General features: G+C 40.9%; 1 pseudogene; it reads left to right on the top strand.

The window, feature by feature from the left end:
- The first annotated feature begins 250 nt into the window (after nt 1-250).
- On the top strand, nt 251-11,375 carry LOC121474055 (annotated as a pseudogene).
- Nucleotides 11,376-12,184: the final 809 nt, after the last annotated feature.

Genomic DNA, 12,184 nt, shown 5'->3' with positions numbered 1-12,184 from the left:
ACCACTGCAGGGGTATCCGCAGAATAAAGGCAGAGAGAGAGCTAGGTTTCCAGAGCAGCAAACTCCTGCATTTTAAACTCTACTTTTCACAAAAGGTGTTTCATTGTCGTCATAATTGCCAAATTTAAATTACTTCTATTTTCAGGTCTCAGGAAGCCATAAAGAGAGAAAGGAGAGATTTTCACGGTGAGAAATGAGAAATGATGAGGGGAAGAGGACAGCCTGTGGAGCAGAGACGTAAAGAGGAAAAATGTTTCTGGAATCAGCTGTGCTGAGGCTGAGGAGCCTGGAAAGGAAGGAGAAGTGGCAGCAGGTGAGTGGACAGGGAAAGGGGGGAGGGAGAGAGTCTGGACATAGAGCTTTGAATCAGGTCAGAGGTAAGCCCCAAAGGAAGTTCTAGGAAGGAACTTTTCAACAAGAGTCATTGAAAACGAGTATGAAAATGAATGCAGAAACAGAAATCATGTTGTTTTGTGTGCCTGTGACCAGTGTTCACCAAGGATGGTGAACCCTCAGAGTTCTAGATTTCTTCTTCTAGATTTCTGTGTCTTTAAAAAAATAATAGAGCAAAAAACAGGAGTTGTTGGAGAAATGACGTTGATAATATAAGAAAGACTTATAAGAAATACATACTTGGTCTTCCTTCCGTTTCTGGCACAGAGCTTCTAAAACCCTAGGAATTCCGTAAGTAATAAGAGTGATCAAGGCTTCTTTTTTCATGCCAATGTGGTGGCTTTTAGATGCCCCTAGGCCACCTGAGGATGAGGCCTGGCTGGCAGAGGAACCCACCTGGTGATGAGAGGGTTGGAATCTTTAGTCTGGGAGAGAAGTACTGGAGCTTGGCTCAATCCCCAGTGGCCAATGAGTTAATCAATTATGCCTGTGTAATGAAGCCTGCATAAACCCCCAAAAGGATAGGGTTTGGAGAGCTTCCAGGTTGGTGGAGAGGTGGAGATTCAGGAAGAATGGAAGTTCCACACCTCTTCCCCACATGCTGCCCTATGGATCTCTTCCATCTGGCAGTTCCTTTTATAATAAAACAGTCATCTAGGAAGTAAAATATTTCTCTGAGTTCTGTGAGCCACTCTACCAAATTAATCAAACACAAAGAGGAGGTCATAGGAACCTCCAATTTATAGCCAGTCAGAAGTACAGGTAATAACCTGCATGTGTGTCTGTCATCTGACCATCTCCCCCACCTGGGAGGACAGCGGGGGCTGACAGACTTACAGGACAGACTCCTTAACTTGTGGAATCTGATGCTATCTCCAGCTAGACAGTGTTGGAATTAAGCTGAAGTATTGGACACCCTCCTGATGTTTAGCAATTTCTTGGTGTTCTGTGGGAGGTCTCTTGCCCCCTCACCCCACCCCACACACATATACACACACACAGGGATTGGGTCCAGGAACCTAAAACAGTATACCTGTCAACATAGGCTGAAATCCTTTTCCCCATTATTGTTCTTATATCAGCTGTGTGTGTGTGTGTGTGTGTGTGTGTATACACTTTTCAATAATTTTTAAGGGCTTTGTGCAGGGGTGAACTCCACTTTAGTTTCTAAATAGATGATCCCTGGAATCCCTGGGTGGCTCAACGGTTTAGCGCCACCTTCGGCCCAGGGCATGATCCTGGAGTCTCAGGATTGAGTCCCACATCAGGCTCCCTGCGTGAAGCCTGCTTCTATCTCTGCCTGTGTCTCTGCCTCTCTCTCTCTTTCTCTCTCTCTGTGTGTCTCTCATCAATGAATAAATAAAATCTTTAAATAAATAGATGATCCCTCTAAGTAATATCCAGAAACATAAAAAAGTGATTATCTCTTGGTAATTAGGGCTGATAACTCTCCTTGATTGAGTACTTATTACATATACACACATTATATAATGTAGTTTTTATAAAAACTGTGCATTATTCTCCCAGTTTACAAAAGAAGGAACTTAGCCTCTGGGTGTTAAATAAATTGCCCAAGTTTACTAGTATGGATTAAATGCTTGTGTGAAAAAAAATAAAATAAATGCTTGTGTGTCCCCCCCAAAATTCATATGTTGAAGCACTTAACCCCCAATGTGATGATAGTGGGAGGTGAGACCTTTATAAGGGAATGAGGGTGGAGCCCTCACGAATGGGATTGGTACCCTCACAAGAAGAGCTAGGGGACAGCCACATGAGGACACAGCACGAAACAAGAAGAGAGCTCTCACTAGGAACTGATCAGCCCAGCACCTTGACCTTGAATCTCCCAGCCTCTAGAACTACAAGAAATCAATGTATCATTTAAGCTACCTAGTCTTTAATAGCATTTTAAGCTGACTTGCAGTTACACACCCAGTAAATACTGGAGCAAGGACTTGGTACAAAGTCAGTACTCTTTCTACTACACCAGACTGCATCTCAGCAGCAGCTTCACTCAACCCAACTCAGCTGGACATGACAACCACAGTAATATCCTGGTATATATGTGTCTCATAGAGTTAACAAAGCACTTTCACATCTAGCACTTAGGGTGTTATAAAAAAGTAAGGTCTGGAATCTTTAGACCTCAAATCCTAGATCCTAATACCCAGTGCAGAGACCCATCACGGCATGTTATTTCTAACAGAAATAAACCGGTGAAACAAACTTTAATAACGTGCAGCGTTGCTGAGGATTCTCTTGCACCTGGCTGAACATGCCATGTGGCATGAACTTTCTGGATAATCATTTAGTAATAAAAGTTTTTAAAAGCCACATTCTTTGATCCAGTAACTCTGCTTCCAGTACTGTCTTACAGGCGAGGAATGCATAGAAAGATTAATAAAAAGGATATTCATCACAAGATAATAAATAAGACTCCAAATTTGGAAATAGCCTGAAAGCCCAAAAATTCATTAATTGATCAGATAGTATATATTTATAACCTAATACCATACATCCACTACATATCATGCCATCGAAGTATACACAAAGGTATATGCAATGTTCCTAATATTAACACTTGAGGTGAAAAAGCAAGTCAGAAAACAGTATATAAGGTATATGGTTCCCAATTTTATTCTTAAAACATGTCTACATATGTGACCAAACATAAATGCACTTACTGTTATCAATAAGGTTGCCTCTGGATGAAAGTTCTAGGTAATCTTTCCTTTTCTCTATATTTTCCTAAATCATCTGTACTGAACATGTATCTTTTCTAATCAGAGAAAAAGAAAATAGAATGTAATGTTTTGTTTATAATATTTGTACAGTAAAGCCTCCTCGCTAATCATTTCTTTGCCAAGAGGCCTTAGACTCACATTCACACCCACCCTTGGCCTCAGGTTGGAATTCAGGCCCATCTGCATCATCATCATCATCCCTCCCAATGTTCTTGCCATTCACATATGAGACTTGCTCTTAGCTTCTCTCCAGCATAGTTCCTTCTGTTTCTATATAGAAAGTCCCGGATAATTTTCTTTCTTAAAAACTGAATTTTCGGTTGAAAATTTGGAAGCTTGGCAAATACCGGGTCACAGCCCCTGTGATAACTAGCCTCACAGGTGATGTTTTCCCCAACCTGATTTGGAGCAAGCAAAGAGATCATCACTTCACTTCTAAATAGCCTCCAATCAAGCAAACTAAACATTTCAATTGAAAAGTTTACTTGAGGTTTTGTTTTTTGTTTTTCTTTATTGCCGTGAACACACACAAATATACCTGCTATGTCTTTTTTGAGGAAGGAGTGCAGGGAACAATAACTAGGAGGCAATATAATCAAGGATTTCATCTCTCCTGTCTTATTTCTTATCCTACCATCTTGTACTCTGACCAGCCAATTTAAAATAAGTTTACAGGGATCCCTGGGTGGCACAGTGGTTTGGCGCCTGCCTTTGGCCCGGGGCACGATCCTGGAGACCTGAGATCGAATCCCACATCAGGCTCCCTGCATGGAGCCTGCTTCTTCCTCTGCCTGTGTCTCTGCCTCTCTGTCTCTCTCTGTGTGACTATCATGAATAAATAAAGAAAATCTTTAAATTAAAAAATAAAATAAAATAAGTTTCCAGAGGCCCCTGGGTGGCTCAGTTGGTTAAGCATCTGACTCTTGGCTTTGCCTCAGGTCATGATCTCAGGGTTGTGGGATCAAGCTCCACATCAGGCTCCTCATCCAGCAGGGAGTCTGCTTGACACTCTTTCTCTCTCTCTCGCTCTCTCTCTCTCAGATAAGTAAATAAATCTTTCAAACAATAAAGATAAAATAAGTTTCCAAACTGACATGCTGTCCACACCTTGGAACTTGCACACTTTACCATTCCCTCAAATTGACCTATTAACTCTGATACATCCTCAGGGTCTCAGTTTGAACACCTGTGCTCCAACAAGCCTTTTCTGACCTCCAAGACGGGGTCAAACAGCTTGTATCACTCTGACTGCTCTTTATTACAGTTGCCTCTTTCACTTGTCAGTATCTCCACCTGGACTATAAGCATCTACAAGGTAGGGACTGTGTCTTATCTACCTTTGTTTCTCTGGCATGTAGTGTGATGTCTGGCACAAAGTAGATACTCAGTAAATGTTGGTTGAATGAATAAAGGTATCATGCCCTCCACTCCCACCCAAAGTCCCTAGCAGTTCTTGCTCCACACACAGCAGCCACTGATAGGACCACACAGTATATCCTACAGTGTCCACAAATGCATTATTTTAGTTACTCATGGAGTCTGGCTCCAGGCATGGAAGCTTTGGAAGCTGCTGGTTATGATGCTTGGGATCAGATAAACTTAAAAAACTAGAGTGAATGATCCTATATCTACATCTGTCTGTTAAAATATTTAAAAGGGAATTTATCCCTTTAATGCAAAGTTCATCCCACATACAACTCCAGTAGTAGTGGGCTAGCAGGGTAGTGGCCCTGTTAGAGATTTACTTAGACATGTTTAAGTGTCATGCTGTAGTCCTTGATGACTGCATTGCAACTCAATACTGAATAGGCATTTTTTTAAAGATTTTATTTATTTATTCATGAGAGACACAGAGAGAGAGAGTCAGATACACAGGCAGAGGGAGAAGCAGGCTCATGCAGGGAGCCTGACGTGGGACTTGATCCCCTGTCTCCAGGATCATGCCCTGGGTGAAGGCGGCGCTAAACCGCTGAGCCACCAGGGCTGCCCTAGTTAGGCATTTTTTAACAAGAAATGATTCAGTGGGTGTGAATTGGCAAATGTGCTACTTTAATGGCTATTCATATTAGCTCTGTGTAAAAAGGTCCCAGGTTATGTCTCCATCTAGTCTGGTGTTTATTTAGTGTTCAGTGTTAGAATGAGTAATAAGCCCCTTAGCTTTGTGACAGATTGTCCTTTAAACATCAGACCCATCAGCACGCTGCCCTTGAGTTCCTGCTAACCAGAGAAGATTCCTAGGGAGTAACTCCTCGGCCCCATGGGAGTTTGTGAAATGTGAAATTGGAGGTCAGTGACAGCGTAAACAAATCTGAAAATAGCTCTTGTGAAAAATCTGCTCTGCAATGTAGAACCCACTTCTGCTAGAGCTGGTCGAGACCTTCCATGGGTCCCAGATCCCTCCCACTGAGACTAGTGGGAGGTAGGAAGAAATGTGGATTTAGCACTTGTAGCTGACTTGGAAACGCCAAGTTTGGATACAACTAATTCTTTGTAGAGTTTTTTTAATCCCAGGGTCTTTTTCTACACCTCTGTAGGGACAGAAATAGATAAAATACTCTTATCTTTGTTTTATTGATGGAGAAAGCAAAGCTTAGAGAATGGCTTGACCCATGTGGAAGGTGCTACTTGATAAGTCAGTAGTGGCACTTAGGATTCTGGAGCATAGAACATGTCCTGACCACTTGCTCATGTGTCTGACACAGTGTGTGGCATATAACACTTGGTCATACAATAAATGCTTATTGAGTAAATGAATGATGAATGAATGAAACAAATGTCCCTCAAATTTGAGTAATACGAGGACTTCTTTCAGAGAACTAATAGTCTCTTGACCCCAGAGGTTATCTATAAAACCTCAATTTAAACTTCATTCTTATTCTTTGAAATATCTACCAGTAGCAAATTATCATTGCAAAATAGAATTTCAGTCCTTATAGTTGATAAAAATACTTTATTAGTATTAAAAGAAAAACACAATTTTTTAAAGTTCTCATTGAATTCATAGATCTCAGTTAATATCAGCCAATCTCATTTAAAGGGAGCTGTACCAGATTATAAGCCCTTAAGGGAGGGCTGGTCTGAATGTTGTCCTTTATGAGATCCTCAGCATCTTCGCCTGGTACTCTCTTCCTCTGAGAGTAATGATGGTGACATGATTGTGGCCAAACTCCACCCTAAATAGGAAGGGATAGCTCTCCATGCCAGCCAGTGAGTGCCATGCACAACAGGAGAGTGCTGGAGAATGATGCTTGAATGCACTCTAGCTAAGCAGAGCTCACGTCCAGCTGGGCATTCAGAGAAGGTATCACAGGGAAGGTGGAATGTAAACTGGGCCTGGCAACATGAAGAGGACTTGGTGACACAGAGAAGAAGGAGGAGAGCTTTAGCAATGAAGAAAGGGGAGTCTTTTCCTTTCCTGCTGATTTGCTGCCTCTTAAACTGGATTTGCCAACAAAGACAGGCCTCGAGGATATCAGAAGTCCTGGCCAAACCTCAAAAGACTGCATGGGTTTTGAGTAATGCCCAATCAGAAAGGACATAATAGAAAGATAATTAAAAATCTGGGGGCACCGGGGTAGCACAGTCATTTAAGCCTCTAACTCTTTTTTTTTTTTTTAAGATTTTATTTATTTATTCATGACAGACACAGAGAGAGTGAGAGGCAGAAACACAGGCAGAGGGAGAAGCAGGCTCCATGCAGGGAGCCTGACTTGCGACTTGATCCCAGGTCTCCAGGATCACACCCTGGGCTGAAGGTGACGCTAATCCGCTGGGCTACTGGGGCTGCCCTAAGCCTCCAACTCTTGAGTTTTGGCTCAGATCATGATGTCAGGGTCGTGAGATAGAGCCCCATGTCAGCTCCATGCTCAGTGGGGAGTCAGTTTGAGAGTCCCTCACCTTCTTCCCCTGCCCCTCCCCCTAGCCCATGTTTGCTCTTGTTCTCTCTCTCTCTCTAATAAATCTTATCTCTTTTTTTTAAGATTTTATCTATTTACTTGACAGAGAGATAGCATAAACAGTAGGAGTGGCAGACAGAAGAGGGAGAAGCAGGCCCCCTGCTGAGCAGAGAGCCTGATTGGGGATCATGACCCAAGCCAAAGGCAGTTGCTTAACTGACTGAGCTACCCAGGCATCCTTAAAATAATTAAATCTTAAAATAGAAAAATAAAAAAATAAAAAAAAACACCCTAAAGAAACTGTTATTCCTCAATGAAAAAATCATCTGAAATTGCTGGAGGAAATTATTCTTTTCTACTACTTTGTCTTCATTCTCCCCACTTCTTAGTATAAAAATGATTTTGGGCCACCCAGATCCTATTCTTGAAATAAGAAGTTTGTTTTCTAGGCTCTGAAACTTACCTATGTTTTCTTTTTCTTTTTCTTTTTTTTTTTTTTAAGATCTTACTTATTTATTCATGAGAGATACAGAGAGAGGCAGAGACATGGGCAGAGGGAAAAGCAGGCTCCCTGCAAGGATGGGACCCAATCCTCAATCCAATGTGGGATTCAATCCCAGACCCCAGGATCATGCCTTGAGCTGAAGGCAGATGCTCAACCACTGAGCCACCCAGGTGTCCCTGTTTTCTTATGTTTCCTAATGACAGGCCCACACCCCTCCACAGGGGGTCCTTGAAGTCAACTATTGTGTCTTTTTGGTGTGTATTTCCGTAACCTACTGCCAAATCATATGCAGGTATTCCATAAACGTTTTCTAAAAGAATCTGTTTGGCCAAATAAGTGCCCAGAGTTATTCTATGGCCCTGTTTCTTCTCGCACATCAAAATGTACTCCTAGCAAAGGAGCTGATCACTTCAGCCACATTAAGATCTAACTAACACCACTTAGTATGTTCCCTGCCCAGTGACATTTTAAGTCCCATGTAAATTGAATTTTTTTCACAAACAGACTTGGGAGATAGTTCAAGGCTAAGTAGGAGTGTTTTTTGTTTCTAAGCAAATAGGTCTATCTTCGTAAGGCTGACTTTGAAGCCAGCTCTTATCAAAAAGATGAAGTGAAATTTTGGCATACTTATAAAAGGGCGGTATAGTTGATCCTGTGGTAACAGATCTGAGCTGCAAAGAGCTGCCAAAAAAAAAAAAAGCTACAGTCTACCCTAGCAACACTTATTAAGATGAGATTTAACCAAAGACTATAAAATCTTAAATGGTAGATAATAAGGTCAAGCTAAGTTACTATTTTCAGCTCAGAACAGATGACAAGACAGGAGGACATAAATGGAAATTAAAAGAAAAGGGATTCAGAACAGATCAGAAGGTCACCAAAAATAATCAATGGCTGAAATGACTTTCTGGACTCATTCACTTATACAGAAAATATTGGGTCATTGAAAAAGTAATGAGATGATATTCTTGGGAAATGGAATAGTTAAAATGAATGAGTCCAGATAGGCCCAGAGACTTTAATCATTCTGAAAAGTAACACTTACTGGGACACTCTCTCCTCAACCAAGTTGAAATTTCATTCTAGGGATAACTAGGTATATGGTAAGAAGACTTCACTTTTGACATTCCCTGAGTATTTGTAGTTCCTTCAAAGTTATAATGGTATATAATATCAAGGGGCATTTTATGAGTGCTGGCTCCTACAGGATCTTAACAAGAAAAATGAGCAAGACAACCACTAGAGACATGGAGACTTGGAGTTCATTCTCAGCCAGGCTCCCATCCAAAGTTGAAATCTCTGTGTACACACAAATCATGCATCTGCCAATGCATAATTCCAGGGCCAGGACAATGCCGAGGCAGCCTACTCTGCTACTGGGCAGCTGTAATTGTTAGACAGCCAAAATTGTTTCTTGCAGGGTCTGGCCTTCCTAGTGTCTACCCAATAGGCAGATCCTTTGTATCTACACCACATGTGTCTACTTCTGCTTCTAAATAGTAACTAGCAAATATTTAAAGGCAGCACAAGCTAAGTTTTCTCTTTTTCAAGCTATATATCCCCATTTCCTTCATATGGCATATTTTCTAGATTCTTTGCCCTCCTGACCACCATCTTTGCAAAGACTGTTAATGTTCAGTCATGCACACTCACATGAACATACACACACATACATATCTTACAGTGGAGTCCTCCAAATTGAACATGTGTCCCCAGATGAAACCGGGCATTGTATCAGCTACCTTCTTTGATCTAGAGATGCCTACTCTGTTTACACAGACAAATAATAGTAGTAGTAGCTACTATTTATTACAGTCTACCATATGCCAGGTACTGGGCTAGCCACTTTGCATAGGTTATTTCTAATCACAACCACAGCCAATTTTAATATTCCTATTTTATAGATTAAAAAAAAAACTCAGAAAGCAAATAACTTGCTCAACTTCATAGGACTAGGAAAATTGAAGAAAAACATGCTGATTAAGAAGTATCCCCTGATAGAGCTGACCTAAAGCTTCCTAGAAACCAATGGAAGCTGTAGCAGAGCATCTAATGAATATGGTGACATTAAACATATTTCCACTAAGGAATGGGCTATGATTGGTCAAACTGTTTTACACCTTTTAAAATTTAAATTCAGTTTGTCAACATATAGTATAATACCTAGTGCTCATCCCATCAAGTGCCCTCCTCACTGTCCGTCCCCCCGTTACCCATCCCCCCACCCACCTCCCCTTCTGCAACTGTTTGTTCGGTTCCCAGAGTTAGGAGTCTCTCATGGTTTGTCTCCCTCTCTAATTTTTCCCACTCAGTTCCCTTCCTTTCCCTTATGATCCCTTCCACGATTTCTTATATTCCACATATGAATGATCTGGTTAAATGTTTTACCAAGCTTTTTAAAGATGATATCCAGTTTCTGTTAACAATGGACAAACTATGGTGGAAAAGGAAACCACCAGTTCTGTTGGACTGGGCTGAAGTACAGAATCAAGGAGAAGAAACCAATGAATCAGATCAACAAAATGAACTCCAGTTAGGTCTGCAAGACCAGCAGGTTCTAGAGTAAAGAGCTATACACCTCTTTTTTTTTTTTCAAAGAGCATTGACGCTTTGAGAGTTCATTTAACAGAAAAGGAAGATGGAACTGAGCTCGTGTGGGGCAAGGATGACCTGTCTACAATGGGTCACCTCTGCTGCAGACCTCATGCTGCTTATTTTCAGTATGAATATGAAGAGCAGATTTGGTAGAAAATTAATGGCAGAGAACATTATTCCTGCTATTGCTACAACTAATGGAGTGATTGCTGGGTTAATAGTACTAGAAGGATTGAAGACTTTATTAGAAAAGTAGACCAGTAGAACAATTTATTTTTTAATAAATAGCCAAATGCAAAAAAGAAACTTCCTGTACCTTGGCACTGGATCCTCACAATCCCAATTGTTAGACATGTGCCAACAAGCCAGAGTGACTGGCTGAACATCCACAAAATGACTGTTCTCCCATTACAGGATAAGATAGTGAAAGAAAAATTTGCTATGGTGACTCCAGATGTCCAAATTGGAGATGGAAAGGAACAATCCTAGTATCTTCAGAGGAGGGAGAGGCAGAAGCTAATAATCACAATAAGCTGTCAGAATTTGGAACTGGAAATGGGAGCCTGCTTCAAACCGATGACTTTCTTCAAAACTACACTTTATTGATCAACATCCTTCATAGTAAGGCCCTAGGGAAGGATGTTGAACTTGACGTTGTTGGTGATTCCCCAGAAAAAGGGAGGCCCCAAACAAACTGAATATGATGCCAAAAGCAAAAGCAATGGCAGGACGATGGAGCTCAGCCTTCCACGTCCACTTCACGGGAGCAAGATAATGCTCATAGTTGATTCAGATGAAGAAGGTCCTTCAGATAATGCCAACATCAACAAAGAGAGAAGTCACAAGAGGAAATTGGATAAGAGAGAATATCAGCGCAAAGAGGTCATGTGCACAACAGACAGAAGAGCTTGATAATGTTATAGCTTTAGATTGAACAGAAAGATCTCTAAACAGAACCTTCTGACTGTAGTAGGTCATCTGGGCAGAACCAGCTTCTTTGTTATGTCCCTTGTTCCAAAGGGGGAAAAAAAATGACACCAGTGACTTGAAAAAGATGATTCTGCTCCTTTGAAAGCGCTCATTTTGCTAGAATAATTAGAAACATGCAGTATGCTGTAATCGTAGTAGGAATATAGTTTTAAAATCCTTCAAACAAAGTGTGTGCATAACTATCTGTGGGATGAAAGAACACAATGCATGTTGCCTTTCTAATGTAAATACCCTTAAGTATCATTTAATGGTATTAAAATATCATAGTTTAGGGCACCTGGGCAGCTCAGTGATTGAGCGTCTGCCTTTGGCTCAGATCGTGATCCTGGGGTCCTGGATCGAGTCCCACATCGGGCTTCCTGCAGGGAGCCTACTTCTCCCTCTGCCTAGGTCTCTGCCTCCCTCTCTGTGTCTCTCATGAATAAATAAATAAAATCTTTAAAAAAATAAAATAGAATATCATAGTTTAGTCAAGTTGATACCTGGTTATAAATATTATGCTTTTATTTTTTGTTAGAATTATTTTTAGCCTAGATCTAACCATTTTCATACTCTTAACTGACTGAAACAGATTCAAAGAAGTATCAAATGCCATGCACTGAAGCCTGTTTTTAAATGTTAACTGGCACTATGTACACTAATGTAAAACAGTGTTCATTTACTCAAGTTTTCAGCCTGTTACTGCCTGGTATGTCTGTGTAAGGAGCCAAATTTTGTGTATTGCTATAGTTTCAGGTTATTTATATTTGATGTTTCATTAAAACATCAAATTACAACTATATGGTACTCATGGACCAAATAAATGGTATCTGCATACTTGTTTAAAAAAAAACTTATCAACTCCACACATCTTGCACTTTCATATATGTTAAAGATTCGCACTCCTCAGGGAGCAAGTTACATTGCAAGGCAGTGGCATTCATAACAAGGAATTCTAGGAGAAAAGAGCTGGACCCAGGTTGGGAGGGACACAGGGTTTTGTGGGCAGAGCTGTGGCACCAGTATAAGCCATCAATTGTCCAAACCCTAATCCAAGCAAACATACAGCCAAGGCAGCCCAT

Source organism: Vulpes lagopus, chromosome 12 (genome assembly GCF_018345385.1).
Source record: "Vulpes lagopus strain Blue_001 chromosome 12, ASM1834538v1, whole genome shotgun sequence".
NCBI lineage: Eukaryota > Metazoa > Chordata > Mammalia > Carnivora > Canidae > Vulpes > Vulpes lagopus.
The sequence above is the reverse complement of the archived record's forward strand: the minus strand, read 5'-3'. Positions and strand labels throughout refer to the sequence as shown.